The 25,646-nt window shown below is 41.4% G+C and overlaps 2 long non-coding RNA genes across 2 annotated transcripts; one reads left to right on the top strand and one right to left on the bottom strand.

Moving 5' to 3' along the window:
• Nucleotides 1-339: 339 nt before the first annotated feature.
• LOC131911936 (uncharacterized) lies at nt 340-923 on the top strand. Its single transcript, XR_009379484.1, has 2 exons — nt 340-574; nt 767-923. It is a non-coding gene; the product is annotated as an uncharacterized LOC131911936 (long non-coding RNA).
• Nucleotides 924-15,343: 14,420 nt separating this feature from the next.
• Nucleotides 15,344-19,986, bottom strand: LOC131911932 (uncharacterized). The gene is made up of 3 exons (XR_009379479.1): nt 19,885-19,986; nt 18,407-18,560; nt 15,344-15,524 (listed from the first exon to the last, which is right to left on the bottom strand). It is a non-coding gene; the product is annotated as an uncharacterized LOC131911932 (long non-coding RNA).
• Nucleotides 19,987-25,646: the final 5,660 nt, after the last annotated feature.

The following is a 25,646-nucleotide window of genomic DNA, read 5'->3' as shown; positions in this document are numbered from 1 at the left end:
AAGATATCCACATATGCGCTGTGGCGTGCATGTTCACATGCCTGCGTGCGCACGTACGTACAGAGAGAGAGAGAGAGAGAGAGAGAGAGAGAGAGAGAGAGAGAGAGAGAGAGAGAGAGAGAGAACAGTAATAAATTAAATGAAAACTTTCAAAAAGAGGTTAAGGCTAGGATAGGCAAAACCCATGTTTAAAAAAGACATGTATGTGGCTAAGAAACCAAGGCAGGCTGGTCCTAAGATCACCAGCAAACTGTTCCCTGATATTGTGGGATCGGAATGTCAAATCCACGATGGAAGCATTCCCTTTGTTCCCGTCTCATTCTTCAGAATTCCCTAAGGTGGAGGAGGAAGGCTGACCCCATACACAACCCAGGCTACTTTGTGTCCCTGCCTCTACAGGCTCCACAGCACAGCAGGCCACTGTTGGGCTCCCTCAGAGTGAGCCTCACCTGCAGTCTCTGTGGGGCATCAGATGGCCTTGCCTGCCTCAGCCTGTCCCTGCCTCTTGTCATCCTGTGTGAAGTTCCTCCCTGGCTGCAGCCAGCCACAAGAGGCTGACCTGTCACAACTTCAGGTACTTCCTTCTCTCTGAAGGACACACAGTGACTTCCCCCTTCCGTGGTCCCTCTCTACAGATCCCTGTGGTGAGATGTGGTTCATCTGAGCAATTCTAGCCTCCTCCTTCCTGAAGTCCATCCAAGTGCGTTTTGTGATAAGCTTACATTCCACCAGGTCACGGTCTCTTCCCCTGACTTTTTCCTCCCAGGAAGGTGGTGCAGCCAGACACCTGGTTACTAAAGAATTTGTCACCTAAGTCCTCCTGCTGGCTTACCAAGGAATCCTAGACAAGATCCACCACACTCCCCAATGGACTTGGAACCACAGGAAGGACTGAGTGAAATAAATGTCAATGTTATAATTTACAGGTACTTCACACAAACCCCTCCCCTACTTGGTGCCAGGGACCGGACATGAGGCCTCACACAAGCTAAATACACATTTTATCAACAAGTTTTAGCTTTCAATCTTATAGTTATGCTCCAAATCTTCTAAATGATCCTGCATCACTTTGAATAATAAGGAAGAAACTAAGTGTTATCTATGACCATTCATTACAAAATAGTTACAAACTGATAAGGGGACAGGTCACTGTGGCAATACTGCAACCCCATCACTTAGAGGTACGGAGCTCCAAGTCTAAGTGACTTATCTCACTTTTAGTTTGACAAGACTATAAGGGTGAAGGCCCTAAAGAATTACCACAAAATTACTAGTGTTGTTTTCAATGAATACATCTATATTGTTCCATTTAAACTACAGGATAGTAGGAGATTAAATTGGGAAACACAAGATTACAATATTCAGACTCATGTAAAGCTCAGACATTCAAGGCAATTAAAAGGCTGGGCATGGTGGTACATGCCTTTAATCCTAGCACTTGAGAGGCAGAGGCAGAGGCAGCCTGGTCAGCACAGTGAGTTCCAGGCTAATGCAGGACTGTGTAATGAGAACCAGTGGAGGGGGGAGCATTAAAATTTAAAGGCATAAAAAATTGCATGGAGCTTTCTTTACAACACAGGATACACAATAACTTCTTCAGAAGGAAACTGCTTGAATTCAGTTTACAAACTGAGGTCTTCCCCAGAACAGTTTCTGTCCACGGGGTCTCCAACTCCAGGCCACAAGCTGAAGGAAGCCCAGGCCACCTGGACAGCCTTCCTCTACCACCTTCCTGGGTGCACACACAGCAGCAGCCAGCTCTCACCAGCATGCACTCCTAACACAAGCCGGTGTGCGCGCACAGACACACACACAGACACACACAGACGCACACACACACACACACACACACACACAGCAGCAGCCAGCTCTCACCAGCATGCACTCCTAACACAAGCCGGTGCGCGCGCACACACACAGACACACACAGACACACAGACACACACACACACACACACAGCAGCAGCCAGCTCTCACCAGCATGCACTCCTAACACAAGCCGGTGCGCGCGCGCGCGCACACACACACACAGACGCACACAGACACACACAGACACACACACACACACACACACAGCAGCAGCCAGCTCTCACCAGCATAAACTCCTAACACAAGCCGGTGCGCGCGCGCGCGCACACACACACACACAGACGCACACAGACACACACACACACACACACACACACAGCAGCAGCCTGCTCTCACCAGCATGCACTCCTAACACAAGCCGGTGTGCGCGCGCACACACACAGACACACACACAGACACACACAGACACACACACAGACACACACACACACACACACACACAGCAGCAGCCAGCTCTCACCAGCATGCACTCCTAACACAAACCGCTGCAGCCACAGCTTCTTCCCCACAGTTGTGTTACCATTCTTGGTAGTCTCTCCTGATCAAAAGTCATCCCAGGCTTCCCACTGCCCACGGTGGAGTGAGGGCCTGTCTTCCCACTGCCCACGGTGGAGTGAGTGCCTGTCTTCCCACTGCCCACGGTGGAGTGAGGGCCTGTCTTCCCACTGCCCACGGTGGAGTGAGGGCCTGTCTTCCCACTGCCCACGGTGGAGTGAGTGCCTGTCTTCCCACTGCCCACGGTGGAGTGAGGGCCTGTCTTCCCACTGCCCACGGTGGAGTGAGGGCCTGTCTTCCCACTGCCCACGGTGGAGTGTCCACTCCTGAGGCTCGTCAGCGTTTGTGCAACAGGGCAGCACAGCACACATGTGGGCATCCTGGCTGGCCGATGAACACACCAACTCTGCTCCAACCCTTTCAGCCCTGGTGTTTCAGTTTCAGCTTTTCTAAGAGGAACCTCTAGAGCAGCAGCATCCACATCACCAGGAACTTGCTAGAAATGTTCCTTCGAGCACAGACCAAGAGAAACAGCTGGGCTAGCAGAGGCTCTGAGACAGGAAGAGACAAGAACGCCTGTCCTGCAGACACGCTCCGGGCGGGTGTACCTGCTCAGTCGCCAGAGCAGGGTCTGCACTTCCTCTTCCACCTCTGTGTTCAAAACCCCCTCCCCTCAGCTACCCAACCCCTACCTGCCCTTCAGAGCCCTTTCCTCCTCCCCCAGATCTCTAAAGGCTCCCCATCATCTTTCAACTCCACCTGAACTAATTCCACGTATTTGACGCTAATTAACCGACAATGGAGCTGACAACCCAGAGCACCTTAGGCCAGGGTTACAACGTACTGCAGAAAGATGCATATTTAGGAAAAAAGAGAGGCAGCCATGAACCTGGTGTTGAAGAAGACTCTGAGGCTACATACCCAGGCAAGAAATGTTTCAATTAGCAATGGCCTCTGAATAGTTCCTAGGAGAAAGCAACTGCCAAGTACTACGAACTTCTCTAGGACGGCATTCTCAAACAGTGGGTCCAACGACCCTTTCACAGGGGTCGCCTAAGGCCATCAGAAAACACAGACATCCACATTACGATTCATAACACTAGCAAAATTACAGTTACGAAGTAGCAACGAAAATTATAATTTTACAGTTGGGGGTCAGCAAACATGAGGAACTGTATTAAAGGGTCGCAGGGTTAGGAAGGCTGAGAGCCACTGCTCCAGGGTTTGCATCCAGACACACAGAAAAGAGACTGCTGTAGACTGGACAGACTACAGCCAGCACAACATCTTATTGGTGGTGTTTTGATTCTGTGTGTGTGTGTGTGTGTGTGTGTGTGTGTGTGTGTGTGTGTGTGTGTCTGAGACAAGGAAGCTTTACATTGTCACCTAGATGAGCCTAGAACTCTTGGATGCATCGGGCTGGCCTTGAACTCAACTCATTTCTTACCATCCTGCTTCAACCTCCAGGGAGGTAGGATTACAGGTATGAGCTATCAAGCCTTGCCTGACACCAACTTTTTTTTTCAAGGTCTCACTATGTTAACTCTGGCTGGCCTAGAACTCACTATGCAGACCAGACTGGCCTCAAATTCACAGAGACCTGTTGGCATCCGGTCCTGAGTGCTGTGCTAGGCCACACTGTGCATGGACAGACCATGTTTTCATGACACATTCTCGGCAGTCACAGCGGATTCCCATCGATTAGGTCAGAGTGGTAGCACATTGGAAACAGCAAGCATTGTTTTCCCATAATCCCAGCTATACTTATACCAGACAATAAAGGACAAAAAAACTTACTGTCAATCAAAATTGGTGACATCCACCATATGACAAACAATACCCATCACTCACTCTCTTCATGCCAACTTAAGGAAACTTATTAGATTAGTTGGCTTTCCATCACTGTCACAAAATAACAGAAAAATCAAGTCAAAAGATGGTTTATTTTGGCCATTTCATTCCAAGGTTAGCCTGCTCCACTGTCCTTGGTCCTGTGGGGACAGAACCCCACGGCAGAAGAGAACGGAGCAGCGCTCCTGACCCTGTGGCAGCCTGAGGCAGGCCACTTCCTCCAGACCTACCACCTCCCACTGTCTGTCTGCCCTCAGTGGCTCAATCCACGCAGGAGCTTAGAGTGACCCAGCACCTCTGAACACTGCCGCCCAGAAGCAAGCTCTGGAGACACTCTCAACACTCACCAAAATCATTTTAAATCCAGTTTTTGTAAATGCCTAAGCCAGGCCCGTAAGACACAAGTCCACGTGTTTCAGATCATTTTGCTCCTCTTGGGCCTCTAGAGGACCTCCAGGCCGTCTTCGCTGCTGAGGGTCTGACCCCCAGAGTCCTTGACACCCTTCTTTATAACCTGTTCTCTGCCTCCTTCCTTTGCGGAGAGAACCACCATGGAATGTCTTTGCTTTTAATGACTTGACTGTGCAATGATCTGCTGCTTTTGATAATTCATGGAAGTCTGCCCATGTCCTTACTTTGTTAGCATGCTCACACTAGTTTATAGGAGTGTTCACATTTGTTAGCATGCTCACACTAGTTTATAGGAGCGTTCACTATGCTTAGATCTCCTTGGTGCAGATGAGGATCTGAAACTCAGTTGGATTTGGGACTTCCTCGATTGGGGTGGCTTACTGTTCCAGGCTGGTACAGCATTGAAGCTCAGCTGTGGAAGACCCAGGTGTGTGACCCAGATGGACAAGAACGGCACCATCCTGAGAATGTTTGCCATTCCCATTGTCCTGTCATTTTATTTCAACCTGGATTAACACCATAAACTCCTGCTTCCCTCTCTCCCTCTCTCCCTCCCTCCCTCCCCCATCTGTCTGTCTGTCTGCCTGTCCCTCCTCCTCTGTTTGGACTTGCACACTTTTCTTTAGAACACCAGCTCTGTAAAAGAGCATTTGGAAACAAAATATCAGCAACACACTTTTAGGACAAATAAAACTAGTTTAATTGAGAGTGAACTCCAGAGGTGCTGCCCAGAGGCATCTAGTGTGCTGGATGGTAAATAGATTGCAAGTTGGAGTGAAGGATTACCCACAGACATCCTTTCACTTAAGGAGATTTTGTTTTTTACTTTATATCTTAATTGCAACTTTTGTTTTTACTAATACAAAGAAATAAAATTGTACATGTTAATGTAGTAACATGGTGTATCGACACGTTTACATTGTAGGATATTAAAATTAATAGCATTTGAGCCTCTGTTGTCATGTTTCTGTTTGGGTTGATCATATATTTATCTTCAGAAAACAACTGTAAGGAATACAGCCACTGAATGTGAGACCAGACTAATTACTCTGTCTCCCACTGACGTGCTGCCATTTTAATCATCAGTTTACCTTCATGGTGACAGGGTTTCTTATGTGGTAGTAGTGGTGTCAACAGATACAAGCCATATCCATGCTGCTGATAGCACCACACGCTCCAAGCTGTGGCTGCTGACTGGCGTCTTTAATTGATGTGACATCGCTTCCCATGAGCTGCCCCGTTTCTTTCTTCTTCACCTTTAGTCTATATTTATTTTAGATCATTTTGCTTTGGTCTCTCCTGTAGACTCTCTGAAGTACTAGAAATGTCTAGTAACACAGGGTAGCTTATGTTGTTATTAAATGATTGTATAGAATGTTTTTCTTGAGAAACTCCAGGATTAATAATCTGTTGTTTTGACCACTTAAAATTGGAAGTTTCCTGAGCTAGTCAGGACTTGGGATGGTCAGATTTTTAACTAATTTTTCATTTTTGCTTGTTCGCCAGATGCAAAAGCAGCAATGAGCTGGACCTGGAGAAGTGAAGACACTTACAAGTGCCTTGAAACAGTATCTGAGGTGAGCTGCTGTCACAGACCAGGCATTTGCTCTGCAGAAATGGCAGTAGTTGTGTTGACACTCACTGACAAGGGGAAAGTCTGTGAGGTACCGGATAATGTTGTGGAAATAAAGCCAGTCGTGATGAGCACTGTCTTAGTTCCTGTTCTGTTGCTGTGCAGTTGCCATGGCCACTGAAAAGTCACACATCTCAGGGTTGGAAATTTGAATAAAATGGCTCAAAGTCCTTATGATTCTGTTCAAAAATCAGAATTATATGCTATTCTCAAGATATTATAAGATTTTTCAGAACCTCTTAATATAGTTACTGACTCTCCATATGCAGAAAGAGTTGTTTTACGTATGGAAACTTCTGAATTTAGTCTAGATGATTTAACTTTGTTATTTATTCAGTTACAAGAAATAATCAGAAATCATTCTGTATATATAACACATATTAGATGCCATACAGGTCTACCAGGCTCTCTAGCACAAGGCAATGATGACATTGACCAACTATAGGTAGGAAATGTGCTAGAAGCCTCAGAACTTCATAAAAAACCCCAAACACCATGTCAATAACAAGGATTTGAAAAAAAGATTTTTCCATCACTTGGCAACAAGCCAAGGAAAGTATAAGAAAATCTCCTACTTGTTCCTTGTATAGTCAAACTCCACTACCTGCAGGAAGTAACACAAAGGGTACTCAGAGGAATGAAATTTGGCAAATGGACGTGTTTCATTTTCTGAGTTTGGAAAATTAAACTATTTACACCACACCATAGATACATATTCAGGACTTCAATGTGTAACTGTTTGAGTTCTGAAAAGACTGATTCTGTAATCACACATTTGTTAGAAGTTATGGCCATCATGGGGATGCAATACAAATTGAGACTGACAATGCTCCATCATATGTCTCTAATAAAATGAAACAGTTTTTTTGCATATTACAACATAAAGCATATTACAGGTGTATTACACAATGCTACAAGGCAAGCAGTTAAAGAAAGATCTAATTGAACTCCAAAAGATATACTTAATAGACAGAAATGGATAATAAAGAACCCAGAGATAAATTACATAATGCTTTATTAACTTTAAATTTTTAAATGCTAATGAACAAGGAATGACAGCTGTGGAGAGATATTGGATAATAGAAAAAAAACAACTGAATTGAATCAGCCTGTATACTTCAAAGATGTGTTGACCTCAAAATGGAAACCAGGATATGTGTTATTTTGGGGGAAAGGTTTTGCTTTTATTTCCACAGTAGAAGAAAAGCTATGAATACCATCAAAATTGATAAAGATTTTATTTGAACAAGAGAGACTTCTTGATTAGGAGAGGTGATATTTCAACAAACAGTGTGACCATTCAATCTAAACTAACCTATAAAACTAACAAATGCTTTTCATTTGATCAGATACAACTTGCCAGAAAAGAAACTCCCAAAAGTTAGAGTTGGGGGAGGGTTTTGTTTTTGTTTTTCCAGAAGAATGAAGGCATCCAGCTAAGGAATCTGAAGATCACTGGAGAAATGAGACATCTGAAGAAAAAGGACAAATCATCCAGAGAAAATGTCCCAAGAAAAAGAGTAAATTGACCTATTGGTATATCACATTTCCAACAGGATAAAATTTCATAAATCTTCCCAAATGTTTGTTTCTTCTGATTCTCTATAGACACATAATGCAAATGGTCTTTTTGTAGTCCCAGTTCAATTAAAAATTAAAGCTGCCTTTGGAGTTGGAGCATGACCTTCTCCTTCTCTAAACCCAAGCATGCTTGTTAAAGGAAAATCTAAAATCTCTGTCTCATGAAAGAAGAGCCACCTAATATGGGACTAAAGAAAAACCAAAATTAAGGGCCTATTTTATTGCCACTAATGTCATAATCCTTTGGTTTTATTTTGACTCTTTAAAACTTTTCTTAAGGTGTATATATATATATATATATATATATATATATATATATATATATATCTCAAAATTTATAAAATTAGTATATATATTAAGTTTTTGTCATGATATTAATGGCAATATAGAGTACTAATTCTAGAAAAAGACTTCATCTAGCTTCCTGTACATGATTTTGGGGTTTGAGTCTCTATCAGGTATGTAGAAATTAAGACTGTACTCTGGATGTACATAACACATTATGGTCCTTTAACTTCTTTGAGATCTGCTGCATATGACATTCAAAATGTTTAAGTTTTCTGCAGTGAATCATGACCATGCCTAACAGTGACTTTTGAAGTCTCCAAAATGGGGATGGGGCCCCACAATGATGAGTCCACATGGATTATACTAACACATTAAGCTGACAAACACTACTTAAAGATTGGCTTTTTACTACAAACTTCTCAGGGCAATTTCAAGGTGGCTAGCTGAGATGCTCCAGCCTCACAGACTGCTCTAGCCAGGACTTGACATAAGCCCTGCACTTTTCCATTACAGACACAGGACAACAAGTGATACAGCTAGCTCTCCAAGGACTTGACAATTATCTCAATTTTTTTCAGGGTCCCCTAAAGATGATGTTGCCCCCAGACAGCTGGAAGTAATTTTAACAACATGACACCCACATTCCCAAGTGATGGGGTGGGCAGGTTTTGGTCGTTTACTTGGTTGTGGATATTTGTCATCATTTGGGGGATTGGTTACAAGTTGTTATTGGTAATGGTCAGGAAAAAAGCTGAAAAAAAAGGAGATTAGATTCAGGGATCTTGCTCTGAAAAGAAAAAGGGAGGATACAGAAATGGTAGGACAAAAGAGTAGATTATTGAATCTACTTTTAAAGTAAAAAAGCAACTACTAGTCTTAAATAGTTTACATTGGTTGGGATTTTTGTATATTGATACAAATTTTAGGTTATTTTTGTTGTACTGTATGTATGTTTCTACTCTTATTCAATGTATTGATCCTATTCATCTCACTTAACAATGTAATGTAAATTTCTAGATCTTGAAAATTATTATTACAAACTACTTAGGAAAATAAAGCAATGCAGGTCAGTAGTTAGTCACCTATTGCAATTGAACTTGTTGTCATGTTAGGTATGTTTTCAAAGTCAAACAGATATAGTTTAAGTAGACAGATGGTCTTCAAACACTTCAGAGACCTACAGAATAGGGCATTTAAGATGTTTTAATAACATAAGGTTCTTTTTTTTTTTTTTTTAACGACAAGGAGACATGTCTACTCCTGGCAGTTCCAAGGTACTTCAAAGAAGATGATGGCAAAAGTTAGCCACTGGGCAAGAAAGTGCCCTTGCCTTGACTGCTGACAGTATGCAGTCCAAATTGGACAAGCAGGACACAAAAGAAAGTGACACTGAACCATGCCAAGACAAGGAGGGACAGTCCTTCAAAAATCCTGCTTCACAGGTAAGTCTGTCAGATATTCTAGGCCTGCAGGCTGAGCATAGATGCCCCAACATTGCAGAGGAACCTTGGGTGACTGTCCAGGTAGCCAGCTGTTTCTGTCATTTCTTAATTTTGGAGGTTGTTTGCTCTTCACTTCCTGTTTACTCAGGAAATATTATATTCTTCTCAGGTCTCTGATGGAGGTGAAAACTAGATAGTTATAGTTATAGTTTTCCTTGTTAACAAATTCAGAAAAGAAACTCACAAAAGAGATGTAAAGTGTATAAGGTTGAGAGACATAAAAAGATAGTTTTGGGTCAGCAATGAAAGGATAGAAAGTGAATTAGGTGCAAAACTTTGGATTCATCAAGATAAATAATGGGGTATTTTCTCTGTATTTGTCAAATGCTAGTGGACTAGACATTGTTGATGTAATTATTGCCTGCATATATTTGTATATGGTTACTGTATATAGTTTTTTTTGTTAGTTAAAACCTATGCTTTTTGTTTAGAGAAAAGGGGAAAATGTTGTGTGATATTTTGTTTGTGTTCTGACAAATAAAGCTTGCTTGGAGTCAGAGATAGGAGCTAGCCACTGGTTAACCATAAAGGCTTGGAGGACTGTGGACAGATATGAGACAGGATGTGGTAAGGTGGGGCTGAGACAGGATCTCGGTTCTTTTGATCAGAGGAATGGAAGAGGTAGGAAGTCACTGGTAGCTGCTCCCCTGCTTCTCTGATCTTTCTGGTTTTTACTCTGATATCTGACTCCTGGTTTTTATTGATAAGATTAATTAGATTTATGCTTCATCTGATATATATCTAGGATCCATGTGATGTCATGGTCTGAGAACATTTTTTTCTTCTTTTTCTGGTCCAACATTCAGTACCTAGTTAATGAACAAGAAAGGTAATCTTTGGAGGACTGGTTATAAAATATAAGTGTTTTAAAATTGCAGAGAACAATACATATGTGATTCGGAATTTTATTACTTTGGTTCCTGGTAACAGTGATAAAAAAGAAAACAGCTTGTGTGAAAGTGTAGTGCTCTAGACTGGTTTGTTGGTAATCCAGTAGTCTAGTACTAACATATAATTCCTATTATAGAGTTCTTCCCATTTACTTCTAATTTTATAAATGTCTATATAATATGCCCTTAACATTTCTTATATTAACAATGAGACTTGTAGTGAAAACCTTATTTTTTAAAAGATTATTTGTGTGTACATACGTGTATCTCTCTATATGTGTGTGCATGCACGTGTGTGTATACACAAGGGTAGAAAATGTGTGCCATGGCTTGTGTGTGTGTGTGTGTGTGTGTGTGTGTGTGTGTGTGTAGGTTAGAGAGTAACTTTTATGAATCAGTTCTTTCTTTCCACTGTGGGTTCCAGGGATTGAACTCAGGTTATTAGGCTTGCATGGCAAGTACTTTTGCCTGCTCTTACTGTAACAGAATTTGTAAATGGTCTTTTAATAAAAAATTCAATCCTTGATATTGGGGTATATGCTGAAAGATCAGAAAGACAAAGAAACAAGGCACAGCCATCACCTCTTACCTCACCGACTCCTCAGTCTGAAAATGCTTTCTAGCCCAAAGACCTCCAGCCGAAAAGGGTTCCTCAGCCAAAAGCCTTTAGTTCCTGTCTCCTCAGCCTTATGTACCTTTCTCCTCCCAGGCATCACTTCCTGGGATTAAAGGCATATGTGCTTCCCAGTACTGGGGTTAAAGGTGTGTGCCACCACTGCCTGGCTGTTTTTCCTCCTAGACTCAGTCAATCTCATGTAGTTCAGGGTGGCTTTGAACTCATGGAGATCCAGACTGATCTCTGCCTCCCAAGTGCTAGGATTAAAGGTGTGTGCTACCACTGCTTGGCCTCTATGTTTAATCTAGTGGCTTGTTATGTTCTCTGATCTTCATATAAATTTCATTAGGGTACACAATATATCACTACATCTTACCATCCTGGAAAGCTTTATATTTGATAATCCTACTTTATCATCTCTGCTCCTTCTATTAAACCAAGTTTTATAAGAGACAATCAAACAGAAGCAATATATTCCCTTTTCAAACTAGCATCACTCTACGAAGCTGCCTATCTTTATTGTAATAATCTATAATGCATGCCATTGCTCTTGTAGAACTCAAGGATTTTCTTTCAGCAGCTTCATGTAGATGAACTTTCAGAAGTAAAAAGCAAGAAGCTTAAGGATAATTCTTGTGTCCTACTATGTAATCACACAATTTGACATTGATTTTCTTACTTTGCAGAATGCCAGAGAGAATAAAGGAAGTCTACTGATGATAAATATGGTCATTTCTCAGTATTTCTAGGTCTAAATTTTTATATAATTGCAGATTATTTTATAACCTCATGTATTCTTTATACATTTATAGTTATCTATTTTTTGGTCATTTCAATGCAATTGTTTCAAGACAGGGTTTCTCTGTGTAGCCCTGGCTGTCTTGGAACTCACTCTGTAAACCATGATGGCCTCAAACTCACAGACATCCCCCTGCATCTGCCTCCAGAGTGCTAGGATTAAAGGCATGAGCCACCACTTCCTGGCTTCAATGCAATATTTTAAAAGTAGCCAAGCCAAGTGTACACGTTTGTAATCCTAGAACACAGGAGGCTGAGGCAAGATGATCAAGAATTCCAGGTCAGCTGAGGCTACATGGGAAGTTCCAGGCCAATGTGTACTATACAGTGGGATGGGAAAATGTCTTAAAAATAGCCCATTTTGCCATGAAAAGGTATGTGTAAGGGAAGTGATTAATGATAATGGCTTTTTATGAATGAATTTTCAATGTCCAGGGAACATGACTATATTATTCTTATGTTGTAATTTAAAAGCAAATTGTGTATGACAGATTCACAGCAGTTCATTTCCTCCCCTTCAGCAGTCTTTTCAAAGTGTTTGGACTTAGATAATGGATAGTTCTAAGCAAGTAAAACTCTGAAAGTTCTCATCAGGTATAAGTTATAACCAGCCCTCATTTACTTCAGAGATGGCTCATTCTATGCATAATATGAATAATTGCAAAGCTAATATTATTGTTTGTTTGAGACAAGGTCTCATTGTAGAGCTCTGGTTGGCCTGTAACTAAAAGGCCTTTTGCTATAAAGGACAAACTGGCTGGCCTGAAGCAAAGATAGGCTTACTTCTGCCTCCCTAGTGCTGGGATAAATGGCATGTGCTGTCATGCCTGGTGAAGATAATATTATTTTTAATTCTTATTTCCAAGATCAAAACAGTACAGGAATAATTGTGAATTGTATATAGATAACAATTAGGAAGACGTTTGGCTGATACTTTTACAGAGCTTGTTTCTTTGGATTTTCTTTTATGTATTTCTTTTATGTTTGCTTGCATGAGTTCATGTGTATCACATATGTGCAGAAGCTGGTAAAGGCCAGAAAAGGGAGTTATATCCCCTAGAATTGGAGTTAAAGGTCATGGTGAGTAGCCATGTGGGTGTTGGGAATTAAATCTGGGTCTTCTGCTTAAGTAGTTAAGTGCTTTTAACTGCTGAACCATTTCTCCTAGCCTTCCTTTGGACCCCAACATGTGTTTTCATTATGATATTTATAATCAATGTGTAGTTTTCACTGTGGGCCCCTTGCCCTTCCTAGCTGCAGTAAGTTAGTTGCTGAGTTAATTCCAACACTTGGAAGGATATCATAGAGTTCCAGGAGTGTGTGCTGTAGGCTGAACCCTCCATTTAGGTGGCAATCTCTAGAGGAGGAGGTGTGCTTAGAACTGCTTGTTAGGAATTTTTCTAAATCATCCAGAAGCAAGCAGTACTGAGAATCTTAGTCAGTTTGGCATCCATAACAAAATACCATAAACTTAGTGGCTTGTAAGCAGCAAGTTTATTTCTCACAGTTCTGAAGTCTGGAAAGTCCAAACTTAAGGCAGTAGCAGATGTCTAGTGAGGGCCAGCTCTATAATTCATGGATAGAACCTTTTGGCTGTGTCTCAGAGAAAGCACACTCTTTAGCTCCTTATAAAGGTATAAATCCCATTCATGATATGCTCTATTTTTATGACCCCACTACCACCGAAGGACTCTATACCCATCCTATACAGTATCAAGTTTCAACCACATGAATTTGGGGCAAATACAAGCATTCAGTCCATAGTACAGAGCTATTTCCAACAAGCACCATGTCCTATAGAGAGAGACCGTCTTAAACCATGAATTTTCCACATAAATATTAAAAAGTAGAGCTGGGGATGTTGTTCAGTGGCAGAGAGCTTGCCTAGCATATGCAAGGTTCTGGATTCTATTACCATAACGCATATCCCACCCCCAACTTAAAGTTACTTCAGGGACTGGGAGTATAGTTCTATGGTAAAACATTTGCCTAGTATTCACAGTCTTGGGTTTGACTTCCAACTCTGAAAATAAAAATTTAGAAATACATTTCCAGGGCCTGAAGAGATGGCTCAGTGGATAAGAGCTCTCCCAGAGTACCTAGTTTCTATTCTCAGCATCCACATGGCAGCTCATGATTGTCTGTAACCCCAGTTCCAGGGAATCTCTCTTCTGGCCTCCTTGGGCACCAGGCTCACAAGTGGTGCTCAGGCATATATGGAGGCAAAACACTCATACACATAAAATAACAATAAAAATTAATTAAAAAATTAAAATACATTTATAAGTGGTGACAAAGCTCATTGGTAGACCTCTTGGCTAGCACACATGATACTCTGGGTTTACTTCTCAACACTGAAAAAAAAAGCTCCATAAATAATGTCAAATTGGGCCTTTCATTGAGAGCTAATTCAGGGGAAAGAGCAGTTAAGCATATCCATCTTAAAATTTCTTTCTAGATTTGTATGTTCATGTACATGTATGGTTTCCATTTAAGTGACCACATATAAATAAGACACACCAAATGAATCTTGTGCCTATGAGATGCAATGATAAATACAACAATAATTTGTTATGCCATGCATTTAATTCTTGCTAATAATTAATTATATGTGGATATTCGGTATGTAGTTAAATTGTTTTAAGTCTTTAATAATATAAGGAGCCTTCTCATGATTTGTGTCATAAATAATGACTATCTCTGCATCACTATTTTCACTATCATATGTTTTCAAAGTATCATCACTGCCATTATCTTGATAAGAATTGTACTGGTACTCTGGCTCACCGTACTTGTGATCTGTTTCATAAAAAGACTTGGCAGATGATTTCGTTTTCCCTGAAAGATTTCCAGGATGTTCCTTATTTGGCCCCAAAAGATCATTAAGAATTCCAGAAGTATTACAAATAAGGCATTTTTTTTTTCTGATAACATTGGCAAACTTCGTCTGATAGATGCCTCCTGGGTAACATAGCCTTTCCTGTACTCACTGGCTTTTTCAGATCATGGGTTTCATGTGACTGATGTGTTTTCTTTATTCTGGATGGTTTGTTGGACAGGATTTGATTATGTGGGACTGATGGGTAAGATTGTGTGGCTAGCACATCTGAAGATTGCAGAATACCTAGCCAAGGTGGTATGACTTGCTTCTCTGAATTGGATGAACTGATTTGACTAGCTAACTTACAGGCATGGGTGATTTTATGTGTTTTTTTAAGGTTGTGTTTCTTATACGACTCTTCTAAGTAAGGTGACTTATGTAATCTTTGGGGACTTGATGACTTGGTTGGCCTTTTCAAATCTAATTGCCCTTTTGACTTTTTTACAGTGCATGGTATGGATGACTTACCTGTACTTGAGTATCTCACTGGTCTTTGTGCATTGGATGGTATGACTGATTTTTCTAGACTTGAAGGCTGAATTTATTTTATTGCACTGCTTGTTATACATAGTTTTTCTTGGCATGAGGGCCCGGATGCTGATTTACATTTAATGGTAAAAGCTGGGTTTCTAGATGATCTTCAGTTGTTATATCGAGTTGACAAGCTGATACATTGGATGATATAGCTGCCATATTTTCTTTGTTGAGCCTGAAATGCAGAAAACTTGGGGTGTCATAATTTAAAACAAAAGCACTATTGCTATCATCAGAAAATACAATGCTAGCTTAGAGTATGGATATTTTTTCCACAGCAAAGGTAAACACAGTAACTATTAGAGTATGCTGACACCTGTAACTTGTGTTACACATATGAATTCATGAATAATTTTCCTTCAAGAATATGTTTACTATTTCAAAGGCATCAGATAACTTATAGTCCATGTATGGGATGACACAAAGTTGTGAATAATAATAATGATGTAGTACACATGTATAACAGAATATTACCTAGACATAAAAAATGAAATTTGTAGGGGAAATGGATGGAGTTGTACATGAGTAACCCAATATAAAAAGGACAAATTCCGCTAGTTCTCTCTCATGTGAGGATCCTAGCTTTAGTATATTACATCTAGTGGAGTACCTGTGCAGACCAGGAAACAAAAAAGCAAATGTGATGTGTGCAGGGAGTTTGTGTGCCTTAGGGAGGGAGGGGAGTAGAACAGAGATATAAAGAAAGAGGGACTCTGAATGGAAATGTTTCGATAGAGAGAGGGGGAATTGGGGAGATGAAAATGTAGGATGGAGGAGGATTAACTGGTGTAAAGAGAGTATAAAGAACCTGGAAAGCTAGATATACCCACCTATGCAATAACAGCTTGACCGTTAGAGTAGCAGGGGCTAACTAACTGCTCTCTGAATGGGTTCTAGATTCTCTGTATGGGGGATAGGAAGGGGACCAGTAAGCTGGGCTAACAATTCAAGTAGAGGAGGTAGTAAGCCCACAGGAGGAGTGTACTTCTGATGGTTAACTAAACTGATAGAGCAGCAAACTGCTTTCCAAACACCTATGTGTTTATACTCACAGACAAAAGCAGCTTCAGACTTAATCAAAGAAGCCTCTCCTTGCAATGAACAGTGAAGAATGTAGAAAATAAGTCATGAATGTGAATCTAGCCCCAGACAAGTCACTTATACCACCACTTCTTAGAATCAGAGAACCTTGTGGAAGAGGTGGCCAGAAGTATTTAAGAGCTGGAAGGTAAGGTGAAGGGCTAAGATGAAAGGCCATTCCCTACACTCGATGATGCAATTACTGTAATTCTTAACTCACGTAACTATAGTTACCTGCACTAAGACCATGCCAAACACCACCGTCTCATTGTCCATCCACACTCAGGTGATTCTGCAACAATCTATCTCCATCGATATATCTGGGCCCTCTTGATTGATCTCCAGTGCATGAAATTCAGTAAGAGTGGGGACCCTCAACCCTTATGTACCCTTAATTTCATCCAAAAGTGCACAGAGTGACTTGATGTCTGTCTTCTAAATGAGTTTAGGGTCTCAACTCTTAAGGGGAAAATGTTAGGCAGTTAAACAGATACTAGTTTTGGAGGCCATTGAAAAGGACCCTTCCCTTCCATCATCCTCCTCTTCCAAAGTTTACTATACTGAAGACTTCCTCATGTCCCCTCTGAGGAGGATACAGATCCTGTCCAACAAAAGATACAAAAATGACAACTATTCCCTGTTTTCCCCCTGTATAATCAAAACAAAAGTCAGGAAATATTATTCATAGTCATGACATGCTTCTCTAGATTCCTGCCTTCCTTTCTCTATCAACCTCCAGTAAGGGAGCAGCCATGAAAAGATGTTTATTAATCACCTAAGATCCTTTAACTAGCTCACTGGTTACCCTGGGCAAGGACCAACTGTAAGCCATAAAAGGAATTTATTTGTTGATTTTTTTGGGTTTTTTGTTGTTGTTGTTGTTGTTTTGAGACAAGTTTCTATGTGTGTATCTCTAACTGTCCTGGATCTCACAGAGATCTGCCTGCCTCTGCCTCCCAAGTACTGGGATTAAAGGTGTGCACCACCATCACCCTGCTGATTACTTTTTTTCTTTTTTCTTTTTAGACAAGGTCACATTTTTTAGCCTTGGCTGGCCTGGAGCTCACTATGTAAATCAGGCCACCACCCTCCCAATTTTCTGTCCCATAACTACCCCAGATTGTAATCAGACAGTGAGCTCTTACTCCTTTAATTAAAAAAATTAATTTTATGTATATGGGTATTTTGCTTGCATGTATGTCTTTGTACCATGTAAGTGCTTGGTGCCTGTAGGGACCAGATGACAGTGGGTCCCCTAGACCTGGAGTTACGCATGGTTATGAGCTGCTGTGTAGGTGCTGAGAATCAAACAAACAGCCAGTGCTCTTAACTGCTAAGCCGTCTCTCCTTACAACAGAGACTTCTTCTGAAGAACTTCCTTTCCCCCAAATAAAAGCCTGTACTATTGAGGCTGGAGACATGGCTTAGAGATTAAGAGTACTTGCTGTTCTTGCATAGAACCTGGTTTTAGTTAACAGCACCCACACTGTGGCTCACAACAAGCCTTAACTCCATTTCCAAGGTATTTGATGCCTTCTTTTGGCCCTTGTGGGTCCTGCATGCACATGATTCACATTTGCATATATAGACAAATACCCACACATATAGAAGTAAATAGTTTTGAAAAGCTTCGATTAATTTTGAGTTGCTTGTCCCCTTGTATGTCTTTCTTTCTCATGGATCTTTACTTAAAACCCATGTAAAAAGCTGTGTATATTAGCACATGTCTGTGTCCCACGTGTGAGGGAGAGGTAGAGACAGGAAGATTGCTGGGACTTCCTGCCTGTGAACCTACATTTAGGTTTAGTGATACACCCTGTATCAGTGCTATAAGGCAGAAAATGATAGAGCAGGACACACCTGACATCCTCTTTTTGTTTCTGCATGGGTACACACACCTGTATACAAATACCTCATGCACACACACACCCACATACATACGCACACACTTTTCATTCTTTAATGTGTGAAACTTACCCTCTTGGTGACGGGTCCTTCTTACAAATAGCGTGAAAAACCATAATGCAAAAAACAATTAAATTCGGTACTCCAACCAAAACTCTAAATATGATATCAAATGGGTGCTTCTTAATGTCATCCAGTTTTGATTGTGCCGAAGCACTACTGTCTTCTGCAAAAAGATTATACCATCAGGAAATGTTAGGTAACCCAATTTTCTCCTACTTTGAGAGTTGTTTGCACTGTACATTGAAGTCAAATCTCTTTCTCAATGATTTTTTGAAAAATGTATTTATTTTATGTCTGTGAATTTGCCTATTTGTTTGAGTGTTTGCTTGGATGCATTTGTGTACACCATATGCATGCACGCCTGGAACCTGGCAGAGGTTAGAAGAGAGTGTCAGATAATCTGAAACTGTTGTTGCAAATGCTTGTAAACCACCATATGAGTGCCAGGAACTGAAATGAATCCTCCGTGAGAGAAGCAAGTGCTCTTAACAAGATGGCAAGAGCCATCTCCCTATCCTTCAGTGAGTTTTTTTTTGAAGTTTAAGAAAGTTTCCATTATAATTTTCGTGTGTGTGTGTGTGTGTGTGTGTGTGTGTGTGTGTGTGTGTGTGCAATTGTGTATAAATGGTTTTGTCTGTGTATGGAGAAGTGTATTTTTTTTTTTTTTTTTGGTTTTTCGAGACAAGGTTTCTCTGTGTAGCTTTGCGCCTTTCCTGGGACTCACTTGGTAGCCCAGGCTGGCCTCGAACTCACAAAGATCCGCCTGGCTCTGCCTCCCGAGTACTGGGATTAAAGGCGTGCGCCACCACCGCCCGGCTGAAGTGTATATTTCAATGCACATGTGGAGGTCAGAGGACAATCTTGAGTGTCATCCCCTGTCTTCCACCTTGCTTGAGACAGGGTCTCTTCTGTTGTTTATCACTGCACTGAAAGCCAGGCTAGCTGATTAATAAGTCTGCAAGGATTCTCCTGTATGCCTCCTATCTCACTGTAAGGAACACTGGGATTATAGATAACTTGTCATTTTGCTCAGCTTTATGTGGATTCTGGAGCTCTGAATTTAAGTCATTACACTTGTCCAGCAATTGCCTTACCCACTGAGCCCTCTAATGTAATTTTCTTTCCTTGAGCATATCCTGGCTATGAATGTCAAATGTGAGTAGTATCTCTAGTTAATCTGTGTCATTATCAGCATTACCTCTGAATCACAGGTGGTTATTGCGGTAACTAAGATTTCAAGTGTATGCTGCGCATTTGAGTGTTACTGTGTGAATGGATGTGATAGGAAACAGGACAGGATAACAACACATCATGGTCATACTCAATGGTATATTAGGAACAGCCACTTCAGAGGCTAAGAATGAAGGGTCATTTCAGGCCAGGTACTTGAAATGAGCCTGAACAATACAGGAAGAACCTGACTCCAACAACCAAACCCGAATCAAAACAAACCCCTGATACTTAAGTCCCAAGGTAAATTTACTCACATGAGGTTGTCTAGTTTGGTTGGCAGACTGGGTGTTAAAGGGAAGTCAGAGAGAACTGTATTCTTTAGATTTAGAATTTTTACATAGATCTTAAAATATCAGCTATTGTACTCAGAATTCTTAAAGACCTCATAATAGTAACACCATTATAACAGCATATTTATTAATCTAGCATTCCTAATAACACAATAAATAATATAATAGATAATACATTTTAAACATTAAGCTTAGGCACATACCTATAGTAGTGTTGGTAGATGAGTTATTAATTAGATTTCTATTTAGACAATTGATTGTCCAAATGGACAAGAAAAGGATGTAAATAAAAAACTGCATGGCCATAGTGTGGCCAGAATGTTTCTTTGGCTAAGGTTACTGCTGTATCTTATTTGCTTCAGGCTGGCCTTGGGGTTTGCGACATCACTGTCATTTTGCATCAGGCTCTGACAACATAATCTCACTGTGGAAAAGCAGCAAATTTTGTGTTCAGATCTTATCAAGTGACTTTTAAAAGTTTATATTTGTATTTTATGTCCATGAATGTTTTGTTCTACGTGTGTCTGTGCACCATATTTGCATAGTACACACAGGACAAGAAGACAGTGCTCAATCCCCTGGAACTGGAGTGACATCAGATCTCCCAGAACTTGAGTGACAGTTGTTAGCTGCAATGTTGGTACTGCAAATTGAATACAGATCCCCTCCAAAAGCAGCCAGTGCTTTTAACCTTTGGAGTCATCGCTCCAGCCCCTCAAGTGACTTTTAGTCATTTTTCAATCAAATCTTCTAATTGAAACAAGATTAAAGGATTTCTTTTTTTTGAGACAGGGTTTCCCTGTGTAGCCCTGGCTGCCCTGGAACTCATGTGTCACCACAGTCCAGCAGATTAAAGGATTGTTAATCACAGATACTGTTAGGGTTTGAATGAGAATGACTACCATCGGCTTATATATTTAAATACTTGGGCTCCAGCTGGTGGAACTGTTTGGGAATGATTAGGAGCTAGGCCTTGTTGGAGGAGTTGTGTAGCTGGGTGGGCTTTGCGATTTCACTCATTCCCAGTGAGTTAACTTGCTCTCTCTGTCTGCCTTGGCTTGTGGATCCATTGTGAGCTCTCAGCCACTGCCTGTTTGTTATGCCTGCTGGCCTGTGCCTTGCCCTCTGCCATGGTAGTCATGGACTCTAACCTTTTGGAACTATGAGCCCCAAACTGAATGCTTTCTTTTCTTGTTGCCTTGGTCATGGTGTTTTGTCATGGTAATAGAAAAGTAACTAAGACAGGTGTTGTGATGATTAGTGTTAATTGTCAACAAGTTCTAGAATCATCTGGGAGATGGGCATGTCCATGAGAGGTAATACCTTGGTTATGTAAATTGATGTTGGAAGATACATTAATTGTGGTCAAGGCATTCCTTGGGCAAACGATCCTGGACTATATAAAGAGAAAGTGTACAGAGTACTAACATGCATGCATTTATCACTGTTTCCTGCCTGTAGATGTGGTGTGATCTCCTGCTTCAGATTCCTGCTGCTTTGACTTCCCTGCCATGATGGACTGTAACCTTGAACTGTGAGCCAAAATAAGCTCTTTCTCCCTTCTATTGATTTTGTTAGAACATTTTATCACAGTAACAGGAAAAAGAAACTAAGACATTTATAAGTAAACTGCAAAAACTCTGGGTTTGGTGTCCCAGGTTTTTAGCACCAAATGTTAGCAAACTTCAAAAACTCTGGGTTTGGTGTCCCGGGTTTTGGCACCAAAATGTTAGTAAACTGCAAAAACTCTGGGTTTGGTGTCCTGGGTTTTGGCACCAAATGTAAGTAAATTGATGGCTGAAACTGCGAGGAGACAGTTCAGCCCTAGAGGGCGAGGTATCCTGGACACCTCAGAGCTACTCAGGACAAGAGCTCTGCCCTGAAGGTGTCCCGGACACCTGGAGCTGTTTAGCACAGCTGTGATGGCTGAACTGGAGACAGTTCAGCCCTAGAGGACGAGGTATCCCGGACACCTCAGAGCTACTTAGGACAAGAGCTCTGCCCTGAAGGTGTCCCGGACACCTGGAGCTGTTTATTTAGCACAGCTCTGATGGCTGAGACTGCAAAGAAACAGCCCAACCTTGGAAAGGAATGTTTTCTGACTTCTTGGGAGAGTCAGGCCTGGAACTGCTTCAGCAAGGAAGGGTATCCTGACTCTTTGGGAAGGTCAGGATATACCTGGTATGATGGTATGATGGAGGATGCTTTCCCCCATAGGACACAGCAATCCTGCTCCTTTCCTGGAGAGCCACAATCTCTGGCTCAGTGTTACGAGCTCTTTCTCGCTCAGTTCTGTTCAGCTCCCCCTTGCTCAGTCCACTATGGGACATCCCAGCAAGGTTCTTCTGTTCAGCTCCCCCTTGCTCAGTCCACTATGGGACGTCCCAGCAAAGTTCTTCTGTTCAGCTGTCAATGAAGGTCTTCACCCAATACTCTTTTGAGAAAGAGGTTTATTTGGGAAGGAGGAGTCCAGGAGAGTAGCTGCCTCTACCAGGGTGGAGAGAACAGCTCACAACTGACCGGGCAGGGTGGTTTATATAGGATGTCTAGGGGGTGGAGTCAACTGTGATTGGTTAGTTTATTTCCTGCCCAGGGACTGACCAGTTTTGTGAGCAAGGGGCAGAGATGGCCCTGATTTCAGGGCCAAACTGTGTTTCTTTCACTGGCCTTTATTGGCTTTCTGTCACTACCTCTAAGGCCAGTGAAAGAATTAAACATGAGAAAGAGGAACGAGTACCAGCCTCAGGCCCCCAAACCAGGTCCCCAAACCATTATCCTCAGCAGAAATATTCTTGTCATATTTCTTGTGGCATCAGCAGAATAACCTTGTGACAGTGTCTGGGTCTAGCAGAAGATCCTGTGGCTATTCTAGGAAGAAAAGCAGCCCCCATGGAAAGTCCCCATAGCTGTACTACCCCTCCCTGGTGCTGATTTTTAAACTAGCCAATTATGTATTTCCCCAAATGCTATGCTAATATTATGGTTTTCACCTTTAAAAGATGCCTGCCATTATTGTTCGGGGCTCCTCTCACTGAATTGTGTAGTGGGGTCCGTTTGCACAAACGATTAAAATAAAGCCTCATGTGATTGCATCAACTGGTCTGGAATCTGGGTTTCTGGGGTGCCCACCTGAGAGGATAGTGCCCTGAGTCTGGGGTCTATCAATCAGGGCACATTTCTTTCACTGACTCTGATTCTAGGGGCCAAGAGGGTTATTTTGGTACTAGTCTCAGAGTCAGGGCATATTTCTTGGGTTCTGGGTTTGGGGATAAAGTGTTCACTTCTCTGGCTCAAGTCCCAAACACAGGCTGTGTTTCTTTCCCTGGTTCTGAGCCCTAGGGCCAGGATTCTGCTGTCCTGCTCTGTGATTGGTTGGTTTCACAAGTCAGTTGGCCAGGGGCAGAGATGGCTCTGATCTGAGCTAAACTGTGTTTCTCCCACTGGCCTTATCTGAGCCATCCTTTCCTATTTCTGGACTCCAGGGTCATGGTGGGTTTCTCTAGCCAGCCCCTTTTCCCTACTACATTTGTGAAACAGAATTTTGTTTGTTTGTTTGAGACAAGGTCTGTAGCTAGAAGTTTTCCTGTGTGCCACCTGGTCCCACAGCTGCTTGGTCCCAAGTAAACACACAGAGACTTATATTAATTATAAACTGTATGGCCTATGGCTCAGGCTCATTATTTACTAGCTCTTATAACTTAATTCAACCCATTTCTATTAATCTATGTTTTGCCGTGTGGCTTCATGTTCTCTCACATCTTGCTTCTCCTGGTGCTGGCTCACAGCTTCTGCTGTGACTCCACCCTTCTTCACCCCCATCTTCAGTTTGAATGTACCGCCTAACTTTAATCTGTCTTGCCGTTGGCCAAACAGCTTTATTTATCAACCAATGAGAGCAACACATATTCATAGTGTACAGAAAGAAAAATGGATGAATTTGAGAAATGTTGAAGACTCTTGTTTTCCCTCTGACTACTATGGATGATGTAAAGGAGGAGTTGGAAGAGCTCAGGATTTGGATGTAGATAATTAGGTAATTATTAACCCCTCTTATGAAATAGAAGACACAGGAGAATGAGATTTGGAAGAAGCGCTAAGCTCAATCTAGAGTTTTGTTGGAGATTCCCATGAGATACCAAATACAGAAGTCCATGAGCCAGTCAGGTCATCAGCCTTTGGAAAAGGACTTCCCAATACTCTTTATACTATTGGAAGGGTGGGAAGCCTATGGCCTTTTCTCAGCTTAGTATTTTTAAATGGATCAAGGGAAATGTGAAATGAATCAGATTACAAAGAAAAGAAATTATACTGAGATACAATTATCAAATAGAGATATTATGATGTAAGAATATATGTAATTACTAATTTATTAAATGATCTGATGGTAAATCTAATAATGCCTATAAGCTGAAATAATGATAATTATCAATAATATTTTGATGTATCAGCAACAACCATGATACATGAAAATATTTGTGATTTCTATCAATGACAAAGTCATACATATTGGCTTGTTATCTATATTAATAATTGGAAGAAATATTAAATGTGCAATAGAGATTACTAAATATGTAAAGTTAACATTTTCAGCCTGGAGAGAGATGTCTCAATAAAGGGCTTGCAGCATAAGCATGAAGACCTCCCTTAGATCCCTAGCACCCCAGTAAGCAAAACCTGGAAATGGTGGATTTACAATCCCAATGTTGAAGAAGTGGGGACAAGTGGATCTCAGAGACTCACCGTCTAGCCAGCCTAGCCTAATTGGTGAGCTACAGGCCAATGAGAGACCCTGTTTCAACAAGCCAGGTAGATAGCACTTGAAGAAAGACAGCCGAGGTTTACCTCTGGTCTCCACATAAATGCTTATAATGTGCTCCTACCAACATGTACCTGTACACATACAAACACAGTCACAAAAATTATGGGTTTTGTTTGTTTGTTTTGGGTATTTCAAAATAGGGTTTCTATGTGTAGCCATGGCCATCCTGGAACTTGCTCTGTAGACCAGGGTGGCTTTGAACTCAGAGATCCAACTGCCTCTGCCTCTTGAGTGCTGGGATTAGAGGCATGCACCACCACTGACTAGCCAAAATTTATGTTTTTATCTACTTTTTGTTTGTTTGTTTTATTTTTTGTTTTTTGAGACAAGGTTTCTCTGTGTAGCCCTGGCTGTCCTTGAACGTGCTCTATAGCTCGGGCTGACCTCTAACTCACAGAGATCCACTTGCCTCTGCTTCTTGAGTGATAGGATTAAAGGCGTGCACCACCACCTTTTTTAAAAAATCTACTTTTATTTACATCCAAATTCTATTCATGGTTCTGTTTCAAAAACCCAATCTAAATGTTAATTCTAGTTAGTAGAAGCAGATATGAACAACCTAGGGAGAGAAGGTTAAGAAGAATGCCCAAGTATAGTAGAATATTATTTTAAGGTGTGTTACTTTTGTTTATGTTGCATTTGTTTAATTCTGTGAAGCTGTGTTATTGTGCCTGTGTAAAACACCTGATGGTTTAATAAAGAACTGGCCAATAGCAAGGCAGGAGAAAGGATAGGTGGGGCTGGCAGGCAGAGAGTATATGTAGAAGGAGAAAACTGGGAGGAGAGATCCAAATCTAGAAGGGGAAGCCAGAGAAAGAAGAGGACATCAGGGGCCAGCCACCCAGCTACACAGCAAGCCATGGAGTAAGAGTAAAATTTATAGAAGTAAGAGAACAGGAAAAGCCCA

The sequence above is a fragment of the Peromyscus eremicus genome, chromosome 5 (genome assembly GCF_949786415.1).
Source record: "Peromyscus eremicus chromosome 5, PerEre_H2_v1, whole genome shotgun sequence".
NCBI lineage: Eukaryota > Metazoa > Chordata > Mammalia > Rodentia > Cricetidae > Peromyscus > Peromyscus eremicus.
This window is presented reverse-complemented; position numbering and strand designations above follow the sequence as displayed.